This window comes from Gopherus flavomarginatus, chromosome 2, assembly GCF_025201925.1.
Source record: "Gopherus flavomarginatus isolate rGopFla2 chromosome 2, rGopFla2.mat.asm, whole genome shotgun sequence".
Lineage (NCBI taxonomy): Eukaryota > Metazoa > Chordata > Testudines > Testudinidae > Gopherus > Gopherus flavomarginatus.
In genome coordinates, this window is record NC_066618.1 from 44684015 (window position 1) to 44707897 (window position 23883).

Consider the following 23883-nt stretch of genomic DNA (forward strand, 5'->3'; position numbering starts at 1 on the left):
TGGTGTCTAAAACTTTTTTTTCTTCAGGGCTTGTCTGGTTTCTATGGTGTTCCAAGTGCTGGGTGTAATCCACTCCTTCCTTCTCTTCTGCCTGTAGCCTAGACAGGCTTCACTGCTTTGTTTATAAATTGCTGTTACTTTGTCCCACTTCTTATTGATCTCCTCATCTGCAGTCCCCGCCCCTTCATCAAGGTCTGCAATGCTTGAAACCTGTTCTTTAACTGCAGAACGAAGGCTTTCAGTATTTCAAGGGACTTTAGCTTGTCAATATCATAATATCTATGTCCCGTGTTTGGTGAACCCACATTTCTCAGTTTTAGCTTGATGGAGGCTGTCACAAAGTGGTGGTCGCTACCCACATCTGCACCCCTTCTCACGTTCACATCTGTCAGTGAGCGTCGCCATTTGCCATTGATCATGATATGGTCAATCTGGTTCTTATCTCTGCCATTTGGAGAACACCATGTCAGTTTGTGAATTTCACAATGTTCAAATAGGGTTAGGCCGATGACTAGGTCATTCATATTACAGAAATCAACAAGCCTCTCTCTGTTTTCATTCATGGTGCCACACCCATGTCTTCCTGTTACCGAAATATCGGGTCTGCCTAGCTGAGAGCCAATTAACAGCCTGACAGGGATAAGGAAAAATGCTTTATTTTGCAGAAAAAGGAGAGCCTGTAATTTGGTATAAAAGACTTTGTCTTACACAAATTTTACAAACCTTTTATATACATTCAGACAAAGACCCTTGCATGTTAATACTTGATTGGTAAGTGTAAAATTTTATGTTCCCCTTATTTGGGTAGTACTGACTGGTTTGGAGCAGGATTTTCCTGCTTTGAGGCAGAGGAAAAGAGAGAGTGCAAAAATTCAGGTTACTGTGTCTATGAGCAGTACTTACCCCCACCCTACTGGCCGCTTGTAATTTATTAAGGGGGGGTGTCATAAACAGATAGCTAAGGGTTAATGTCTCTTTCACCTGAAGCACCTGACCAGAGGACCAATCAGGAAACCGGATTTTTTCAACTTTGGGTGGAGGGATTTGAGTGTCTAAGGTCTTTGTTTTCTGGCTGCCTGCTTTCTCTGAGCTTTGGAGAAGTACTTTCTACCTTCTAGTCTTCTGTTTCTAAGTATAAGAACAAAGAGATCAGATAGTAAGTTCTATGGTTTTCTTTTCTTTGGTATTTGCATGAATATAAGTGCTGGAGGGCTTTGATTTGTATTCTTTTGGAATAAGGCTGTTTATTCAATATTCTTTTAAGCAATTGACCCTGTGTTGTATCATTTAATACAGAGAGAACATTTGTACTTATTTTTCTTTCTTTTTATATAAAGCTTTCTTTTAAGACCTGTTGGAGTTTTTCTTTACTTCAGGGAAATTGAGTCTGTACTCACCAGGGAATTGGTGGGAGGAAGAAATCAAGGGGAGATTTGTGTGTTGGATTGCTAGCCTGACCTTGCATTCCCTCTGGGGGAATAGGAAAGTACTTTTTGTTTCCAGGATTGGGAACAGAGAGGGAGATTCACTCTGTTTGGGTTCACAGAGCTTGTGTCTGTGTATCTCTCCAGGAGCACCTGGAGGGGGGAAGGGAAAAAGGATTATTTCCCTTTGTTGTGAGACTCAAGGGATTTGGGTCTTGGGGTCCCCAGGGAAGGTTTTTCAGGGGGACCAGAGTGCCCCAAAACACTCTAATTTTTTGGGTGGTGGCAGCAGGTACCAGGTCCAAGCTGGTAACTAAGCTTGGAGGTTTTCATGCTAACCCCCATATTTTGGACGCTAAGGTCCAAATCTGGGACTAAGGTATTACATGGTGGCAGCGGTGGGATAGACAGAATCCAGAAGCCAGTGGAAATATTGTATTTTTCTTTTCTCTGCTAAGGGCTTTTTAGCAGAGAGAAGCAGTTGGTTTTAAAAGGGAACCAGAGAGAATTTTTTTTTCTGCTCTCTCTCGCAGTTTGTGGCTTGCATGTTAAGGGTCTTTTGTCATGCAATAGCCCTCCCATTAGAAGGCAAGTACCAGCACTTATAGGCATGCAAATAAAGTGGTTTTTCTGGTTTCCCTTCATTGAACATTAGCTAGAGAGAGAAAAGGAAAATTAGCTAAAGGCACTGTTGCTAGGCAGACTTCAGGAGGCAACAGAGAACCTGCAGTTCAGAAGATAAACACCGGAGGGCACCCCAACACAAGAAAACAGGAATCATGACTTCTAAGGCAAAAATTGAGGCCGAAGCACAAATCAAAGAAGCTGAACACAGGCGACAACTGGAAATAAAACAAAAAGAGATGGAGATGAAAGAAAGAGAAGAACAGATCAAAGAGGCAGCCTACCAAAGAGAACTGGCAGCCTTCCAAAGAGAACAGGCAGCCCAAGAGGCAGCACACAAAAGAAAACTAGAAGAAGAAGAGGTGGCCTACCGAAGGAAACAAGCAGAAGAAAAGGCGGCCCACCGCCGAGACATGGAAAACACCAAAAAGAAATGGAAAAACAACAAAAAGAAATGGAAAAACAACAAAAAGAGAATGAAGAGAAGAAAAAACAGAGAAAACATGAACTGGAAATGGCAAAAGCTGGGTTGCATGTGCCAGCCAACCCTAACAACCCGGCGCCCATTATTGCTCCACAGCACAGGAAATTTCCCACCTACAAGGCAGGTGATGACACCGAGGCCTTCTTGGAAAATTTTGAAAGAGCTTGTCTTGGGTACAAGATTCCCGAAGACCAGTACATGGTAGAATTGAGGTCACAGCTCAGTGGACCTTTAGCAGAGGTGGCAGCTGAAATGCCTAAGCAGCAAATGAATGACTATAAACTTTTTCTAACCAAGGCCAGATACAGGATGGGGATAACCCCAGATCATGCCCGTCGGCGTTTCAGAAACCAAAAGTGGAAACCAAAGGAGTCATTTCCCAAACACGCCTACTACATTGCAAAAAACTATGAGGCCTGGCTAACAGGAAACAACATTCAAACCTTGGAAGAACTGAACCTCCTCATACAAATGGAGCAGTTCTTGGATGGTGTTCCTGAAGACATCACGCGGTACATACAAGATGGAAACCCCAAGAATATCGCTGAGGCGGGGGAGATTGGAGCCAAATGGATGGAACTGGCAGAAAGCAAGAAAGCTACTGTCAAGGGGAACGATTACCCCAGGGGGCACACAGACCATAAACCCTACAACCGAGGACAGCCAAAGACCCCACATACCACCCAAGTAAAGCCACAGATACCCTACCCTTCAACCTCACCAGTCTCCAGTAACTCACCTCGGCCCAGTGACCCATCAGATGAAAGATGCTTTAAGTGTAATGAACTGGGACATATCAAGGCCAAGTGTCCCAAGAACACCATGCGAGTGCAATTCATTACACCACCATCACACCAAAGATCCCCAGGCCCGGATGCCTCTCAAATACCCTTGGAGCGAAGGGAAAATTTGAGAGTGGGCGGAAAGAAGGTTACTGCGTGGAAAGACACGGGGGCACAAGTGTCAGCTATCCACCAATCCTTCGTTGACCCCAAATTCATCAACCCAAAGGCCAAAGTGACAATTTACCCCTTCATGTCACAAGCTGTAGACTTGCCTACAGCTCAACTGCCTGTCCAGTACAAAGGTTGGTCAGGAATGTGGACTTTTGCAGTCTATGACAATTATCCTATCCCCATGCTACTGGGGGAAGACTTGGCCAACCAGGTGAGGCGGGCCAAGAGAGTGGGAATGGTTACACGTAGCCAAACCAGGCAAGCTTCCAGACCCATTCCTGTTCCTGAACCGTCCACAGAGGCCCCGTCTGTGTTACCAGAGACCCAGACAGAGGTAGAGGACCCGGATTCCATGCCTACCACTGAAACAGCCACAGCATCTCCAGTCCCAGGCCCGGAACTGGAACAGCAACCAGCACCAGCAAGTGCAACCCCATCTTCAAACTCAACGCCAGAGGGCGCCAGCGAGCCAGAACTGGCAGAAGCACAAGACAGCCATACCCAAAAGGCTCAGCCAGAGCCTGAAATACCCTCAGGTGCACCAGCGGAGAGCGGTACACCAGCAACGGAAACAACCCCATCACCTACATCGCTTCCAGAGGGACCAAGCCCAAGTCCACAGTCTGAGGAAGAACTGGTGACCCCAGCCTCAAGGGAACAGTTCCAGGCTGAGCAGGAAGCGGATGACAGCCTTCAGAAAGCTTGGGCAGCGGCACGGAGCACCCCACCGCCTCTCAGCTCTTCTAATCGATCCCGGTTTGTTATAGACCAAGGACTTTTGTACAAGGAAATTCTTTCTGGTGGACACCGGGAAGAATGGCAGCCGCAAAAACAGTTGGTGGTTCCAACTAAGTACCGGGAGAAGCTCTTAAGCTTAGCCCATGATCATCCCAGTGGCCATGCTGGGGTGAACAGAACCAAGGACCGGTTGGGGAAGTCCTTCCACTGGGAGGGGATGGGCAAGGACGTTGCCAAGTATGTCCGGTCGTGTGAGGTATGCCAAAGAGTGGGTAAGCCTCAAGACCAGGTCAAGGCCCCTCTCCAGCCACTCCCCATAATTGAGGTCCCATTTCAGCGAGTAGCTGTGGATATTCTGGGCCCTTTCCCAAAAAAGACGCCCAGAGGAAAGCAGTACGTACTGACTTTAGTGGACTTTGCTACCCGATGGCCAGAAGCAGTCGCTCTAGGCAACACCAGGGCTAACACTGTGTGCCTGGCCCTAACAGACATCTTTGCCAGGGTAGGTTGGCCCTGCGACATCCTTACAGATTCAGGGTCTAATTTCCTGGCAGGGACCATGGAAAAACTGTGGGAAACTCATGGGGTGAATCACTTGGTTGCCACCCCGTACCACCATCAAACCAATGGCCTGGTGGAAAGGTTCAATGGAACTTTGGGGGCCATGATACGTAAATTCATCAACGAATTCTCCAATAATTGGGACCTAGTGTTTGCAGCAGTTGCTGTTTGCCTACAGGGCTGTACCACATCCCAGTTTAGGGTTTTCACCATTTGAACTTGTGTATGGTCACGAGGTTAAGGGGCCATTACAGTTGGTGAAGCAGCAATGGGAGGGGTTTACGCCTTCTCCAGGAACTAACATTCTGGACTTTGTAAGCAACCTACAAAGCACCCTCCGACACTCTTTAGCCCTTGCTAGAGAGAATCTAAAGGATGCTCAGGAAGAGCAAAAGGCCTGGTATGACAGACATGCCAGAGATCGGTCCTTCAAGGTAGGAGACCAGGTTATGGTCTTGAAGGCGCAACAGGCCCATAAGATGGAAGCATCATGGGAAGGGCCCTTCACGGTCCAAGAGCGCCTGGGAGCTGTAAACTACCTCATAGCATTTCCCAATTCCTCACTAAAGCCTAAAGTGTACCATGTTAATTCTCTCAAGCCTTTCTATTCCAGAGACTTACAGGTTTGTCAGTTTACAGTCCAGGGAGAGGATGCTGAGTGGCCTGACGGTGTCTACTACGACGGGAAAAAAAACGGTGGCGTGGAAGAGGTGAACCTCTCAACCACCCTGGAACGTCTGCAGCGGCAACAAATCAAGGAGCTGTGCACTAGCTTCGCCCCATTGTTCTCAGCCACAGGGTCCGACATGAGCGTTGCCTTAAGTTGGGTAAAGGCCTTTTGACACTCATCAGTCCACTTAACTGCATTTGGCTGGGTCTTTTTGGTCAGGTCGGTCAGTGGGGCAGCGATTTGGCTGTAGTGGGGTACAAATCGCCTGTAGTATCCGGCCAAGCCTAAGAAGGATTGGACCTGCTTCTTGGACCGTGGGACAGGCCACTTTTGGATAGCATCCACCTTGGCCTGTAGGGGGTTTATGGTTCCTCGACCCACCTGGTGCCCCAGGTAAGTCACTCTGTTTTGGCCTATTTGACACTTTTTGGCCTTAACAGTTAGTCCTGCCTGCCTGATGCGCTCAAAGACCTTTTCCAGGTGTAGTAGGTGTTCGGGCCAGGAGTCTGAAAAAATGGCCACTTCATCGAGGTAGGCAACTGCAAATTCTCCCAGTCCAGCTAGTAGACCATCTACCAGCCTCTGGAAGGTGGCGGGTGCATTTCGAAGGCCGAAAGGAAGGACATTGAATTGATACACCCCCGCATGGGTGACGAATGCTGACCTCTCCTTGGCAGGTTCATCTAGCGGTACTTGCCAGTACCCCTTGGTTAAGTCTATTGTAGAGATGAACTGGGCACGTCCCAACTTTTCCAATAGCTCATCGGTACGTGGCATTGGATAGTTGTCCGGACGAGTTACAGCATTGAGCTTACGGTAGTCCACGCAAAAGCGTATTTCCCCATCTGGTTTGGGTACCAGAACCACTGGAGATGCCCATGCACTGGTAGATGAGCGGATTATACCCATCTGTAGCATGTTCTGGATCTCCCGTTCTATAGCAGCTTGGGCATGAGGAGACACTCGGTAGGGTGGGGTTCTGATTGGGTGAGCATTACCTGTATCAATGGAGTGGTATGCCCGTTCAGTCCGTCCTGGGGATCGATACACCACGTCCAGACTAGACGCGATATATCGATCCCCGAGCAATCGATTTTAACCCGCCGATGCCGCGGGTTAGTCTGGACGAGGGCTAAGTAACTGAAGATCTGGATTGTCAGGAAAAAAAGGAGCATCCAAGAACCTGGGAGAGGCAAAGGACATAATCCACTTTGAAAACCTCTATGAACAATCCTGTGTAGATCTGTATTATCCTGTACAGCACTTAAGATACTGCAGTGATGGGCACGGCAGAAATGAAATAAATGACTAGAATATTCAAGGAGATGGATTTGGGGCGTTTGTTTGTGAACTGAATAGTTATTATGGCAATTACTTTTCTTATCTTCAGGGCTGGGTAGTCTTTATTTTTTATGGGGACAAGCCTGGTGGAGGTAATATCTTTTATTGGACCAACTTCTGTTGGTGAAAGAGACAAGCTTTACAGTTTACACAGAGCTGTTAACTATTATTATTGTCTTATGGACATTTATAACCTTATTCAGTCATCTTCAGCTTGTTTATTTCATTTCCAGTTTGTTTATTTAATCAATACTTTCTTTAATAAGTAAGCACAAGCTGTAAAGAGTTCTGATAGCATGGTGAACATATGAATGGAGATGGAATGTTTCTGTATATTTCTTTGTGTTCACAGAACAATGGGTTTGATCACACCCCCAAAGCTCCATGTGCCCTCTACAGGCATAAGAGGTATGAGAGGGCATAAACCTCCTCCACAGCTGTTTCTCCCCCTTTCCACAGACTTTGTGGAGGACACTTTTCAAGTGTGAAGAATTTGCATAAGTGAGGCCAGGCAAACAATGGGAAACTGGGACAATAGTAAGTGATCTGAAAACAGAAGTACATTGCATACCCCTCACAGGCACAGCAGAGATTCCCCCCGCAACAGTTAATACAATCCTAGGCTGTGTTATGCAGTGCCCATGCTGCATGCTTGTAAATTTTGCAGAGGTTTTCTTTCTCTTATGTATACCCTTCTGTGTGTTTGCAACAGAAAGGGGTAATTAGACTCAGTGTGCTGTGCATATACACTTTTCACAAGATAAACACCACAAGACAGAACATAGAACACAAAACATAATTTTTATCATGCCAGTAAATGCATGATATGTTGAATGCTGTTCAGCTGGCATCAGTTTTTTTTGATTATTTGAAAGACAAAAAACAGAGGTCTACCCCTTCTGGGCAGTTAATTATTACTTAAATATACAAATACCCTTGTTGATTTCAGGCAAAACAGAGGAATTACCCCATTTTTTTTTGTATTTGTTTTATAGGCAGCCCAGGTTTCAGTGGCTTCTACCTTATCAGTTAGATAATTCGCATTAATACAGATGCTTTCTGGCTTGCTTTTGGATTCAAAGCTATTCACAGCTTAAAGATTTTTACCTTAAAAGGGACATAATTATCTTTACCAGAATTTTGATTGCTTTTTACTTTTAACTCCTGCTTTCAAACACTGAAAGAAAACATCACTACTTATAGTGCCCCTTAGAGCCTAATAAAATTTCAATTACATAGCACTGTATATTTTTTTTAGCTAATTTAACTAAATTGTTTATAGCCAAATGATTGCAATCTAATAATTTCTTTGCCTGAATTTATTTACAAACATTTTAAAGACACCAAGAACTCTTTTTTTTAGCATTTTAGAAAGTTCAACTGCTGTTCCCTCCAGCAACTACAGAGTTAACTTCTCACTCTTCCTTAAATCACTTGCTTGTCTTCCAACAGCCACTTTTATTAACTTAAATCACCATTTCAAGATATTGTCCTGGGTATTTGAAATTCCCATGCTTACACTTACTTACTCCTTCCTTCCACTATACCCTCAGAATTTCCAACCTGTTTTCCAATCTCTCTGTTTGTTGCCTGCCCCCCTGGGCCCGATCCTGCTTTTCTCGCTGAACCGCCCCTTCCATGGATACCAACTTGTTCCACTACCAGTTTAGCTAGGAGGGTGGGCTTCTCAACTAGCCCCCACCCTTCCTGGTCTCTTCCCTTAAATATTTTTACTTACAAGACTACCCGAGTCCTTCCTCGTGAGGCTTGCCACCTGGGCAAAAACGCATGGTCCATTGGCGTTTAACTATTAAATTTCCTCTTGACATTCCTTTCTGAACACCAGGTAAAGGCCATTTACTTAACATATAATTCAAACCCCTTTAGAGGGTTTACCCAGAGACCCACCCATCTGTCTGCTGACACTCAAACAGAAAAGAGAATTACACAGAGAACAGAGGGAATTACAGTCTAATCCAGGTTTTTCTATTTCTATTACACTGACCGCTACAGGGGACAGGACAGAAGGATCTCAGTTCAACCTCAGAGCTTCCTCGCACGCATGGCTTCCACTCCGAGGAATTACGAACGAGAGGTTCAGTTCCGCCCACACTCCTAACGCCCAAATGTATACAGAGCAGAAAAACAACAGTAACCAGTTAAACAGAACAGAACCAGAACCAGATAGTGCACCAGAACCAGATAACCAGATAAGAGGCCCACCTCTAACCAGAACCAGATAGTATTTCCTTATCCTATTAGGGCTCACCTTATCGGATCACGAACCCCAGGGGCTGCGGAGAAGTGAGGAAGAGGGGTTAAGCACCCGAGTGGCGCCACTCCTGGTTTGCCGCAGCCGTCAGGAGTCCAATGTCTGAGCTAGGAGAGTCCCGTCTGGAGTTGCCAGAAACTGTTACTGAAATATTGGGTCTGCCTAGCTGAGAGCCAATTAACAGCCTGACAGGGATAAGGAAAAATGCTTTATTTTGCAGAAAAAGGAGAGCCTGTACCTTGGTACAAAAGACTCTGTCTTAGACAAATTTCACAAACCTTTTATACACATTCAGTCAAAGACCTTTGCGTGTTAATACTTGATTGGTAAGTGTAAAATCTCATGTTCTGCTTATCTGGGTAATACTGACTGGTTTGGAGCAGGATCTTCCTGCTTTGAGGCAGAGGAAAAGAGAGAGTGCAAAAATTCAGGCTACAGTGTCCATGAGCAGTACTCACCCCCACCCTACTGGCCGCTTGTAATCTATTAAGGGGAGTCAGCCAGCTTTCACATTCCCATTGTTCTGTCATTGTTTGTGTTGTCCTTACCAACCTTGGCATTCAGGTTTCCCATGACGATAGTTAGGTTGCAGCATGGTACTTTCTCTAACTCCGCCTGTAGTGTAACGTCGAATTTGTCCTTTACTTCTTCATCACTGTAACTTGTCAGAGCATAACACTGAATCAGGGGGATATTATTATGTTTCCCTTTCAGTCTGGATCTCATAAGTCTGCTGCTGATGGATTTCCATTCAAGCAAGGAATGCTCCACTCCCTTCTTCAAAAGTATGGCAACACCCTCATGGTGTTGTCCATTATCCTGTCTAGAAAACAGTAAAGTTTCTCCCAAGGCTGTTGTTAATCTTCCTGATCCCACCCATCAGATCTCGCTGACAACCAGGATGTAAAAGCTCTGGCGTCTTATCTCTGCTGTGACCTGAGCTAGTTCCTTGCTTCGTACATTGTATGTTCCAAAAACCAAGTTTGTTTTTTGACTTGGTGTTGAGCACTTCAGTCTTCATGCTAGTGGCTTCCACTACTGGCAGTCATATGGGTCATCGACTCCTGAAGACCATCACACACAGTAATGGTTAATTTCTCCATCACTGTTTCTATAACATATTTTGTTTTTTACAGGACAGAGTTGTTAGCCCTGTGCCTAACCCCCAACCTGGAGGACCAGGGTGTCTGTTTTGCCTGGCCTCTCCCCCACAGATCAATCCAGCATGGTTGAACCTACCAGAAGCAAAAAGCCCCCACCGATACAGACTCTGGGGATCATTAGAGCATGCAAACTGTCCCGTCACGACAAGGCACGGACACCAGAGGACAGACGCTCCTGCTGATGTAACTGCCCCGCTACGCTGACTTAAAACCACCTCTGTGGGCGGCGTAGACTCAGGGTCAATGTAGGTAGGTCAACACAGTGTCACTGTGAGCGCTGCATTACTTATGTTGACTATTACTGGTCTCCAGTAGCTGTCCCATAATGCCCCATACTGATTGCTCTGGTCACCATTGTGAACTCCTCTGCCCAGGGGTCAGCTGCCTTCCCCTTTAAAGCCACGTGAATTTTTGAAATTCCTTTTCCTGGTTGCCTGGCGAGGTGAGCACACCTAGCAGCTCTCCATTGTTGAGTGTAACTGCCTAGCTGACCATGCCGGCGACACGCTGCAGATATACTTCTGCCTAAAGTACACAAGAGGTATATGGATCTCCTGGGCCTGTGGGGAGAAGAGGCTGTGCAAGAATAGCTCCGATCCAGCCGTAGAAACATGGACATCTACGAGCAGATTTCTTGGGGGATGCAGGAGAAGGGCCACAACAGGAACACACAACAGTGCTTCATGAAAGCCAAGGAGCTGTGACAGGCATACCAGAAGGGAAGAGAGGTCAACAATCAATCTGGTGTGGAGGTGGAGATCTGCTGCTTTTACAAAAAGCTACATGCCAGCCATCCTTTGTGGAGACTCCCTCCCCCAGAGCACCATGGATACTTCGGAGGAGCCCAAGTCACAGACCCCCACTGTGAACAGGGAGGGGGAGGAGGACAAGGAAGGAGGAGTGTGGGGAATGGGCAACCAGGGGATCCAGTTGCACAGTGAGCCAGGATGCGTAAAAACAGTAGGACGATGGAACAGATGCCTTGGGAGGTTGTGGAAGCTTCTTTACTGGAGGTTTTCAACAGGAGGCTGGATAGCCATCTGTCCTGGATGGTTTAGACACAACAAATCCTAAATTTTGGTAGGGGGTTACTCTAGGTGACCCTTGCAGTCTGTCTAACCTTGTGATTCTCTGTTTTTTATTCCATTGCAGTCCAGCCAATCCCGATTGTTGACCACAGCTGAGCCTGATGTTGGGGAAGGAACCTTTGGTGAGTAGGTAGTTTGCTTTGAAATTACAGGGTATGAAACCTCCAAAGTAGCAGGACGTATCTGTTGATTTACTCTTGTTTACTTGTGCTAGAAGAGGTAGTGAAACAACCAAGAGACGTAGAGTTGCTAACTGCTTTTAATTCCTCTCTGGAGTGAAGCAAAAAGGGTCACGCGGAGCAGTTTATGTGCATCAGGATGTCTTGTGACTCCTCCGTAGAGTTCTTTATGAAGCTTTCCTGGAGGTACTCTGCAATCCTCTGCTGAAAAGTTCCTGGGGAAGGCTGCTGTGTTTCTTCCACTGTGATAAGACACTTTCCCATGCCATTCAGCAAGTACTTCAGCAAGCTCCACTGCAGTATGCAGGCTAGCAGCATATGGGTCCAGATGGCATCAGGACACCAGCAGCAGCTGCACTCTCTCTACCTCTGTTACCATCAGGAGTGAGATAGCAGCTAAAATCACCACTGCCTGTGGAAAACAGTGCCAGTTTCAGTTCCATTGTCCTACACCAATATACTCATGCCTGTGAGCTATTTCCCCAACCTTAAACCCTGCTCCCACCCCCAAAGAGCCATACTCAACATGGCTGGTGCTGTGACTGGCACCGTGCTGGATCAGTCCCGTGGAGAAGTGAGAATGTAATGCTTACCCTTTTGGGGGATCAAAGTTTAAAATGGCATTTTTAAATTGCCTTGTTCATGTTACCGAATAAAATTCTATTTTTTTAATCATTAGTTCACAACACACACTATCTGACGCTGAGCAAGTCTGACACACACCAATTTCCTGGTACTTCATTTTGTCATGAACCCATAACATCATTCACAAACACTGTTCTGTTCCTACATGCACAGCAACCACTACAAGAAATATACTAGGCTGCAAGAGAGCAAGGCTAGGATAGAGCACACTACAGCATCACACATTACTCTGGCTCACTATTAAAATGTTCTTTCAAAGCCTCCCTGAACTGTATAGCTCTGCATTGAGCTCTTCTAATAGCTTCTAATTGAGCTCCACCTCCTTTGTCCATCCCTGCGGAAACTTTCCTCCTTTGCTTCACAGATATTTTGCAGGACCAGCAGGCGCTTTACCATTGGGATGCTTTTCTCACTGAGGTCCAGTCTCATATGTAAACAATGCCAGCAACCTTCCTACAACCAAAGGCACATTCAGCTGTCATTCTGCACCAGCTGAGCTGTAGCTGAATCACTCTTTGGTGCTGTTGAGGTGGCCGGTGTATGGCATCAAGAGCCATGGGAGCAAGGGGTTCACTCCCAGGATCACATTGGCATTTCAACATTGCCAGTGGTAATCAGCCATCAGGAAAGAAAGTCCCTGCTTGCAGCTTTCTGAACAGTCCTGTTGTTCTTAAAGATGGGAGCATCATGTATCTTCCCTGCCCACACTGATGTTGGTAAAGTGACCCCAGTGATTCACCAGCACGTGCATTACTACAGAAAAGTAGACCTTTCTGTTGATGTACTCTGATGATGTACTCTGTGGCAAGGTGGTCTGGTGCTAAAATAAGGATATGCGTGCCATCTTTTGCCTCACTACAGTTCAGGAAGTTCATTGTTGCAAAGCCATTCACTGTGTCCTTCACATTGCCCAGAGTCACAGCCCTGCGTAGCAGAAGGCAATTAATAGTCCTACACACTTGCATGACAACGGCCCCTGCGGTGGATTTCCCAACTCCAGATTGATTCCTGACTGACTGATAGCAATCTAACATTGGCAGTTTCCACAGTGCAATCACCACTCACTTCTCAACTGTCAGTGTGGCTTTAATTCTGATGTCCCTGCGCTGGAGGGCTGGGGCAAATTCAGTACACAGATCCAGGAATGTAGCTTGCCATCTGAAATTTCTGCAGCAACTGCTCGTCATCTCAAACCCACATGACAATGCAATCCCACCAGTCAGTGCTGGTTTCTTGGGCCCAGAAGTGGTGCTGCACCATCTCCACCTTCTCCACAAATGCCAACAACAACCTTGAATTCCTTCTGTCTGTGCCATAGCAATCTAGCCTCCAAGGAATTGTCATATTGTCCAATTCTCTGCAAATGCTGCTGGATCAGGCGCCCTATGCTTGCAACGCTAATGACAATAGTGCAGAGCTGTGAAGGCTTCACGCTCTGTCAGAGATGTCAGATGGTGAGAAGGGACATGAAGATTTGTGGGAATTTTGAAAAGAGGTGTGAAATATTATGGGCTGCAGAGGAAATTATGGGATGGGGAACATTTCATTATGGGAAGTTGACCCCATGGCCCCAGTCACTCCCATGTAACTCATTTCAGCCCCATGAGGCATTGCAAAAACTTCCCAAAACACCCTGTGCAGGACAGTGGTAAGTTGCACAGTGGGATACCTAACCACAGTATACTGCACTCTTCATGAATACAAGCAGTCCTGGTGAGGACGCACATTGCTGACACAAGGAGTGTAGCATGCACACCACACAAGTGATGTAAAAATGGTGGTGGCTGTATGCCCATATAACTTAGGTAGCCATAATTTTGTAGTATAGACATGGTTTGTTAGGGTAAATTTACAGAAAGTCATAGAAGAGACATGATAAAAATGTCATATCAAACCTGCTTTCTAGATTCACATTTGTGAACCAAATCTACCCCTTCAAATTTAAAAAGGGTTGTTTATAGTTACCTAACAGCATGGGGAGAAACTCATGACACCTTGGAACTAAGCGCTCTCACTGACCAGCCAGTAATTTAGTTCATTGTGTTGTTCCTGTGTTGACCCTCAGCTGCTGATTTCTATTAGCTTCACAAGAAGTCCAGTGTTTAACTCGTGCTCTCAGTCAGATTGGTTCAGCTGTTACCATTACATCCATTGTCCTCTCATTCACATCGACTTACATAAATTTCACAAGCACCCCATATGTGAAGACTGTGCCCTTCCTTGCAAATCAACACCTTCACTCTGCCTGTGTCTCCTGAATGGTTATAGCTGTTATTTTATCCAGCGTAGCTCTGGAACAGAACAGTCTGCAGGTCCAGGGAGAGCAGAGGCTTTGATTATGCCTGGCCTCTGTGTGGAGGATACTTCCTTGCACATCTGTGTAGTGACTGGGTACAATTGGGCTCAGTATTTTCTGAGTAAACAAGTACACATTTTTGTTGAGGAATTCACCTGTCTTGGTTGGCAGTCTTTCCTCTCTCCATGCCCCACGGCAGGGATCGGCAACTTTTGGCATGTGGCCCTCTAGGGAAATGGGTGCGGGCTGAGGGATGTGCTAGCTGCTGCTTCTCGCAGCCCCCGCTGGCCTGGAGCAGCGAACCACGGCTAGTGGGAGCCGCAATCAGCTGAACCTGTGGACACAGTAGGTAAACAGACCAGCCCTGCCCCCACATGCCAAAGGTTGCCGATCCCTGCCCTACGGAGTCAGACAAAATGCCCTTTCCCTAGAAGTAAATCCTGTCTCATCAGTTCCTGGACAGATTACTGCATATGCTCACAAACAGAAGTAATCCCTGACTGCTCCTTGTAATGAGATGCTTGGTTTGTGATGGAATGTCTGAGGCCAGAATAATTTTATCAAAGAGAAAAAGATGTCCATGGATATACAAGTTAGACAAACTGTCTGACCAAATGCACTTAAACTAAATTCTCTACCAGCAACTTGATAAAGAGATTGAGTAATTTTATATGACGTGTATATTGAATGGTACTGTCATATTGAATGCATTTTTCTTTAAGTATTTTGCCGTGTGTTTTAATCAACTACCTTCAAGCATTTTGGAGAACAACAGAATAATGCAGTTTAAAAAGCAACCTAAAATATATATGTGATACCCACAGTTAGTTTAATTTATGTAAAAAAAAATCATTTTACTATTTTGAAATATATATGGCTTTGTCACAAATAAAAAATACAATATGCTCAGTTTTTTATTGGTGCACAGTTGTAAAAACAGTTCCTTCCCTCCTCATTTATACATTATATAATCTGTCTTCTAATTTATGTACAACTGGGAGATTTATATGTGACTAAACTGGACTATTATGCTATGAATTACACTGTTTCTCATATAAAACCCACACAGAAGAGAACCAACAATGTGAGGGATCAAAGGCTTAAAAACATATTACAACCAATTATTGGCCAATTTACTTTTAAGTAAATGAGGTTCTTTCTTGGGCAGTTACTCTCAGTAAAAGGTCCAGAGCCCTGAGTTTGACAAAGCTGATAAAACGAATTGTTAGAGATGATCAATCCTACTACAGACAACACACAGGTATTCTGTTTCCCACTTCTGCTTTTTATTAGGAGAACACTGAAGGTGTCTGGAGATTCTTCAAATATATGAAGTATAGGTCTTAATAGGTGTGCTTAACGTTGTCTAAATCATAACACCCTACTGAAAAAGCTGAAAATCTCATTTCCTCAGACTGTTCCCATAAATACACAAGACCTAGGTAAAAGTCAAGTTATTTTCTCTGCACTTTCAGAGTTGTCAAGCTGTTCAGAGTTTTAAAAGTATCAAGCACTAACTTAATCCAGTGAACTGTGCACTGAATAGAAAATGATTCTACCAGAAGTCTGAGGCCTAGTTAAAGCACAGGACTGAGAGGCGGGAGATCTATTACAACTCGACCAATGACTTGCTCTGGGATCTTGGCTAAGTCACCGAAACCACATTTTCAAATCCCCTGTGCACCAGATAACAATTCCTCTGGGAGTTCCTGCTTGGACTGTGAGCAGGCTCCCTCAATGTGGGGCTATACCAATAAGGCAACCTGTGCTTAATATTCAGTAATATTATAATGAGGGGTATCCTAAAAGTGCCTAAGGTGTACATATAGCTCTATATATTTATATAATAATCTCTACTTGTCAAAAGACCAGGAGGTTAGTGAGAGCAAGTGAGCAAACTAGTTTAAATTATGATCCTCCTATATTATTTTGGTCTCTACAGAGACTTAGAACTATGAGGTGGTAGAATATTTGGAATGTCCATCAGTAGGACACAGCTAGACACATCCATGAACTAACTAGCTGGCTGTGCTCTTGCATCCAGATAACTACTCACACACCTGGTTCAAAACCAGTCACTTTAAACAATACACAGAAAACAATCTGTTCAGCTATGGAAACATACTATGGGCTTGATTCTCTTCGCACCTACACAAGGGTAACTGTTGACTTCAGTGGAGTTACTCTTGCTTCTGTGTTGGTGCAATTGAGAGGAAAATCAGGCCCATTCCTCTCTGTTACCTACCGCTTCTGGAATGCAGATGAATAGACTAAATTAAACTGCAGGCTACCTACTGTTGTGGAAAGGTTTCAGTGAGGTTTCTTGGCTCTCCATCACAAAATATAAAGTCGCAGGGTGGGAGAAAGAGGGAGAACAAGTTGGAATTATTAAAAGAGAAATAGCTTAAGCAAGAGTTTTGCCTGCCAAAACAAACAGAACACACGATCAGGATCAAAGACACATTGGATATGGTCCAGAACTGATTTTACAGTACATTCATTTTATCTGCATTCTTGCTTGCACAATGCTGTGGACTGCCATGTTTTGATAAAATACTATTTTCAAGAAAGAAAGAATCCTTTCTTTCCCTCTTGCTTATTTTCTATGTCCTTGACAGAATCTTGAGGAATTCATCCACTTTCTATCTCATTAAAGCCTGCATCACAATCATGTTGCACCCACAAAACATGTGCTTAGATTCAGGGTACTTTGGAGTCAAGGTAAAATGAGGGGCAAAGACCCAGTTCTGCTGTAATTTCTGTAAGAAGTGATCACTACATTAAAAATATTACCAAGACTGTTTTGAAACTGATCATTCCCCTTTCCAGAGTCTTAAGGAAGGACTGGTATCAGCACTTACATGTAAACCTTACCAGATTAATAACAAAGTAAACTTGAAACTGGTCACCCAATATAAATATCTGAACTGAGACCTGAGGCACTATCTAGTTATCTCCTCCTATCCAAGACAACCGAGATCCTCTGGGCTGTCCTTTGTTTTCCATCCATTTTAAGGTTCTGTCTTGAATGGACTAAGAGAGCAGCACCTTCTCAATTCAGCATTCCCTCCTATGATCCCCCTTCCCTGTTTATGTCCACCAGAGTCCTTCTGTAGTTTTCAAAGCTTGATATGAAGACTCCCTATGCAGCTCTGTTCAGTGTTGCCCATTTTGGCCTTCCTTTATCACCTTTTCCTTTCTGGATTTCCTTTTCTCCTGTTTGTCAGATTGGCTCGGTTTTCTCTTTTTCTTCCCCCGTCCCGAGCTGCTGGCTTCCATTCTTTCTAACTTATTGTTGCAACTTGTAGTGTCCCAGATGCCTTGTGATGTACCAGTTATACTTGTGCTACTTGCAAACAGAAGAGTTGGGGAAATAACTGCCGATGAAGAAAATCCCCAAGCAATGGCTAGCAGTCAGCCTTGCAGTAGTTTCTGAAAAGCTTGCGTGAACAATTGCTGCTATACCTATGGAATCAAAGAGTGATGAGATGTTTTATATATCCCCTGGCCTTGTAGCAATTTGATGTGTCCATATGGCAACACCATTCTTGGCAATCCATTTTGGTATGTACACACACGGCTTACCTGACAACTGTGATTATATCAGTGCATTTTGGGACACCTTATAAACCATGTTTTCCAGGTACTATTGCTGAAGGCAGGGATTTTGGAATCATTTGCAAATGTGAGGTACCTCACAAAGGGACAAAGTGAGAGAGAGAGAGTTTGAACCAGCTGCAATATTTCTGGCTTACTATCCCCACTGGGGAGAATCATTAGAGAATGTACTGACTGGTTCAACAGACCTGACTAAAGATATGTCAACAGATGTTGCAATCAAATCACACTGTAAGAGTCATTTCTTGTAAAGTTCCCCAGACAGCGTAGACTGTAACTTTTTGGTATTGCTTAATGTAATGTATATTTACAACACCTTTTAACTTAATTTAGGCAGTGCCCATAAAGGAAACTCTTGATTGTGTAATATGAACATAAATTTTATGCAAATTTTAAAGAACGTGGAAGAGGGAGACTATTTCCTTGTGTAACTACTCAATATTTTGTTACAGAAATGAAATGTGTAACAAACTAACCTGCAAAGATTTCTGCTACCAGTGTGATAGTATGACTGTACTTTTTAGTATGTCTGAAGAGTTCATGGTGTCAGTGCAAAGGTAGCTAGTGTAAGCTATTTTTACCTTCCCTGAGTTCCTGGATGTCAGACCGCAGCTAGTCTGTTCACCTGCTAGCTTAACCTCCAGGCAGTTTAAGAGCCCAGTCACCTGACTGGTTAAACAGCACAACTGGTGGAGGGGATCAGCAGATATGTGCTTAAAACCAGCAGCAGGGCACTGGTTGCTCAAAGTATTTGCCTGTGGATGCATTAGTCTCTGCTCCTGCCTTTTCCCAGCCCTACTCCTATCTTCCCTGATTGCAGGTAACCCGGTTCTGACCTTTGCTTGGATTTCTGGCTCTGACTCTACTTTGACCCTTGGCTTTGGCATCTGGTTTCTGACTCTGATGCTGACCCTTGCTTCTATTTCCATGCTCTGGATGTCTGCTCCTATCATTAAGCTTGAGTCTGGCTCTGACAACTAGGCAGGACTGCCCATGTCCAGGTTTCTAACACTGTGTACTGGTCTGATCAGCTGAAGGCTGCTCTAAATTATGGCAGTTGCCAATGGCTCTGAGGGGTCATTGCTGCAGGGAAATCTTGGTCACACCCAGGGCCGGCTCTAGCAATTTCGCCGCCCCAAGCACGGCAGCACGCCATGGGGGGCGCTCTGCTGCTCGCCGGTCCCGCGGCTCCAGTGGATCGCCCGCAGGCGTTCCTGCGGAGGGTCCAATGGTCCCACGGCTCTGGTGGAGCTGCCGCAGGCGTGTCTGCGGGAGGTCCACTGGAGCTGTGGGACCAGCGGACCGTCCGCAGAAACGCCTGCGGCAGGTCTACCAGAGCCGCCTGCCGCCCTCCCAGCAACTGGCAGAGCACCCCCTGCGGCGTGCCGCCCCAAGCACACGCTTGGCGCGCTGTGGCCTGGAGCCGGCCCTGGTCACACCCATTTTCCAACCCTTTATATTTCTATGCAGGCTCGATGCCATTTGGCTGCTCCTTTAGTACTGACTGTGCTGGTATTCAGATTACTTTGAACTGAAGGCACAACACACAGTGGAGTGGATAATCTGGGCCTCTTAATCTGTATGTCTGGAATTGCAGAACTCCAGAATTACTTTGGAATTTAGGAAGTGACAGAGTTAAATCAATTCTTATTTGAAATTCTTGACATTTTCCCAAATATATTTTCTAAAACCGAACAGAAGTGCTTGCAAATATTTTGCATGTACAGAAAAGCTGTTTAAAGTGTGCAATTTCCAAAAATAGTGTAATATCCTCAAGAAGAGAAATGAATAATACTAAATACTTTAGGACCCCTCACAGCCCAAACCATGCCAGAGTTTCATATAAATATGGCAGCATTTATAATACACTGGATCCAATGAGATCACCTGCTAAAAACTGATTGATAAATGGTGTAAACAGTTCCCTGTGTAATTTTATTACAATCTATCTTCTTCTGTCCATTAGTGATGTCAACACTATGAACAAGTTTCTTAGTGGTCTGCCTATATGACACTACATATTGGAGAGATTGTCTGCTGGACATGCTGGACAGCAAAACTGTTGTTGGCATCACTGGAACTAGGAGTATTGCCCCCACAACGTAGGAACAAGAAGAGCTGAAGAGAGGGCTATTCAGACCTAGTTGGTAATTAAGCAGTAACGTAATGTTAACAACATGTTTATGACAACAACTCAGTTCTTTACTTCCCCCTGCATCTCCATGTTAAAACAACAGCAGAGCGTGACCCAATTCTGTGTCCAGATGGACATTCCCAAAGCAATGTGGCACACTGTTTTCTACCTCCTGGCAGCTGGCCTAAGCTCAGTTCTGCTCTGATTTACACCCAGGGGATCTCAACTGACTTCAGGAAGGCTAAACAGTTTGGGCAGAATTTGGGTGAATGCCTTGGAATTGCTCTCAGACCCTGACTGCTCAGATATTTAGGGGACAATTCTCCTAAAATACACACAGCAAATCTAAATTCTGATATTCTCCTTTCCCGTTAACATTAATGGAAGGTCTGTACCAGCAGGGACAACAGAATATCAGTCAGTACTTCCATCACTTAAATCTGAAAAGAGAATTTTGCTCTTAAATACCCTTGTTAGATACTGAAGTCAGGTCTCCGACACAACAGTGTAAAGCACTACCACTTGAGCTGTTTTATTAAGAGAAATGCCCCAATCAACAGTCATTTTGATTGATAAAATGCAGATTGAGGAGAGTGTTTAGAAAAAGAATAGTATCAGAGGAGTAGCCATGTTAGTCTGGATCTGCAAAAGCAGCGAAGAGTCCTGTGGCACCTTATAGACTAACAGACGTTTTGGAGCATGACATGCATGACATGCATCCGATGAAGTGGGTATTCACCCACGAAAGCTCATGCTCCAATAAGTCTGTTAGTCTATAAGGTGCCACAGGATTCTTTGCTGATTTTAGAATAAGAATAATCTCTTAAAATATGCCATTGTTTAATTTAAAACAAAATTATTCTGATCTAAATTGCCTATCAAAATAACAACCAATTAGTTCCTGCAGTTCCTTGTCGTTTTTTTTTCTTCTTAATCTGTTGTGAAACAGAAGGACCATAGGGATCGGAAAGAAATCTTTTTGTTCTTACTCCTTTCCTGACCAAATGATGTCAGTCACAAGGGTGTCTGTGCACATAAACCAAGGCTTTTCAGCCACCCTGTCATTCTCTGATATCATTCATTGTTTCTTCATTACAGCTGTAGTCATAGCCCCAAAAGCCCCCTGTTAATGCAGTTTAAACTAACTTCAATCTTTTAAGACCAAAAACATCTCCTCTGCCATGAGCTCTCACATTTCAGGGGGAAAGAAATAAATGGGATTAAACCAGGGATGAGCCTGACTCAGAGACCACGAGTTACTTAAATTATATAATAGAAACAATGGTGGCTTCTCTCTGAAGACTGCTACCACCCAATAATGGTGCTAAAGCAATAGAGATGTACAGAAACACCACATGATATTTCCTATATCCGTGTACTTTAGAACATGATACATAAGTCATAATGCGGATTTGGGTTTGTTCCGCTCTTAGCAATTTGGTGGCAGCTCTAAGCCTTGCAGGAATTCTGGAGGTACAGTATTCTGAAAGTTAGGTCTGCATAGTAACATGATGAATGAGTAGCCAACCTCATGGACTGGTATCAGGTGCAATGCCAATTTGCCCTTATTTGCAATGCGAAGTAAAAAACAGTAATGTCCCAGGCCTGTAGTCAGTACATGTGTGAAGCTTGTGTTGAAGTCAATGGGAGTTTTGTGTGTAAAATTACTGACGGTTCAGACACTTTATTATGACAGGTGTGGATAAACGGACAGTGCGTCTCCCATGCTGGAATTGATCTTGGGCTGTTCCTTACATGCTCTCTATCACAAAACAGATTTTGAAGCCAGCTAGCCCTATTTGTATGGGTGTGCGCACGCCCATTTTAAATCCAGTCTTATAGTTAATTTTGAGATGGATTTTGTTGTATAAAGATTCCAGACCTCACTTGAGAACATGATTTTCCTGGGTGTTTAATGAATGCAGCTTGACATTTTTTGGCTGAAACCTCTCCGGATGAAAAATGAGGTTTCCCTGAAAACCATGTATTTCTGTAGGAAAATATCACTCTTGGTGATTTTTTTTTCTATTTTTGATGGGGAAATTTTGAAATGACATTTCAAATTGAAATTTTTCTTTTAGTTTTGAAAGATGAAAAGAATTTGAAAGTTTTTCTCCCCCCATCACCCATACCCCTCCTTTTTAGTGACTGAATACAATAACACGAATAATGTCCAAGGCTGCCCTCCCATACTTTGTCATTTCCCCCCTTTTCCTTCTCTCCTCTCTCTCCCTCCCCAAAATTTTTTTCAGAGCTTCTCCAACTTAATAACTTTTGCAAAGTTTTAATTTTACTTTTCTGCTTGACACTTGGTAACTCTTCCAAAGTTGGAGAAGTTTTGAAAAGTTAGAGTGTAAAAAGGAGTGTGGGTGGGAGCTGGGTAGGATGGTTCCTGGACATTATTTGTTTTATTGCACTCAGTGACAAACAAGAATAAAGGAAGACAAAGTGAGTGTGAGGAGGGATACCCTAAAACTGGAAAAAAGCTAGTCTTCAAAAATAAAAATGAAATTAAAATTTGATTCCAAATTGAAATAAAAATCATGTCATCCAGAAAATTTCTTGAAAATCAAATGAAAAAAATCCCATGACATAATGTTTTTTTCCTATCATTTCTATTAGTGAGTATGTTTTGGAGCTGCTTTCTCCTTCCATTTTGTCCTAAGACCATCTCAAAATGAACTAAGAAAAGGGATTTGGATACAAAAGAGTAGACTGAGAATGTACAGATCCTCAATATCATGCTTTAAAATATTTATAATGCTCCTGTGTATCACTAAGTGCACTATTTTAGCCAGCTACGTGTCTTCTGTGTTCTAAGAAGGGAAGTAATTGGAACATGTTGTCCGGCCCACTGCTATACAAACATGTTAAGTACTTTTCACTCTGGAAGAAGAAAGTACAAGTAAACTTGATTTCACATAGACTACTGAAATATTTTGGTGCAGTAAGAGTACTTTCTTAGTTATTACAATTTCATGCTATTCTGAATCATTACTATCAACAAATCTGGGAACTTTGGAAAGGCCATATCTCAAAAAAATAAAAATAAATGAATAAATTCCAGCCTCAACTGAATGCATCATTTTATAAAAGAACAAGAATCTGAAAAAAATGTGTTGTCCTTTGAGTGACATTTTATATGATTGCAGGTTTACAGGGAATATGAAATTTTCATATATCAAAGATAGGAATAGTTCTGACAGCCTCAAGTGGCCTCTGAATTAATAGTCTGGTACAAGTCATTGTTAAGGAAAAATCTATTCCTTTCTGCAACACTGGAGACATTTGCTTATCAACCTATAAAATATACATTTTAAACAATAATACATTATTATTGAAACACTGATTTCTGACCATAGCAACAATGAAGTCCATATCAGAATCTGCAAAAGGAAAAAGAAATTTGCAGTATCTAGCTATCCTTTCAACAACTTATGAGTTATAACTACAGGATCAGGAAAATCAAATACCATGGGAATGTCTTTGCATTGATTGCTAAAATCCAAAACAAAATTTCTGGTATTGTAGTTACCAAGAAACCCTGCTTTTCAGTCTAGTTAGTATTTTTATTTTTATTTTTTTTAAACAAAAGCAATATGTCTGGGTGCTTTGTTTACTTCCTTTAAATATGACAAATACCTTTAAAAGACTGAATAAACTTGGGATCAGATTTTGTGTTTTTAAGAA

At 43.7% G+C, this 23883-nt stretch overlaps 2 protein-coding genes across 4 annotated transcripts in view; both read right to left on the bottom strand.

The window, feature by feature from the left end:
• Positions 1–23883, bottom strand: part of STEAP4 (STEAP4 metalloreductase) — a 41458-nt gene that overhangs the window by 17067 nt on the left and 508 nt on the right. Inside the window, exon 1 of one of the 3 annotated variants that reach the window (XM_050939602.1) lies at positions 9068–9308. The exons of the other annotated variants lie outside the window; for them this stretch is intronic. The gene's annotated coding sequence lies outside the window, so the exon portion shown is untranslated. Of the gene's footprint in view, positions 1–9067; positions 9309–23883 lie in introns of those variants that run through there. 3 annotated transcript variants of the gene reach the window in all.
• The window catches only part of FAM237B (family with sequence similarity 237 member B), a 1214420-nt gene continuing 1208143 nt past the window's right edge, over positions 17607–23883 (bottom strand). Inside the window, exon 6 of the mRNA XM_050939700.1 lies at positions 17607–17617. The gene's annotated coding sequence lies outside the window, so the exon portion shown is untranslated. The remainder of the gene's footprint in view (positions 17618–23883) is intronic.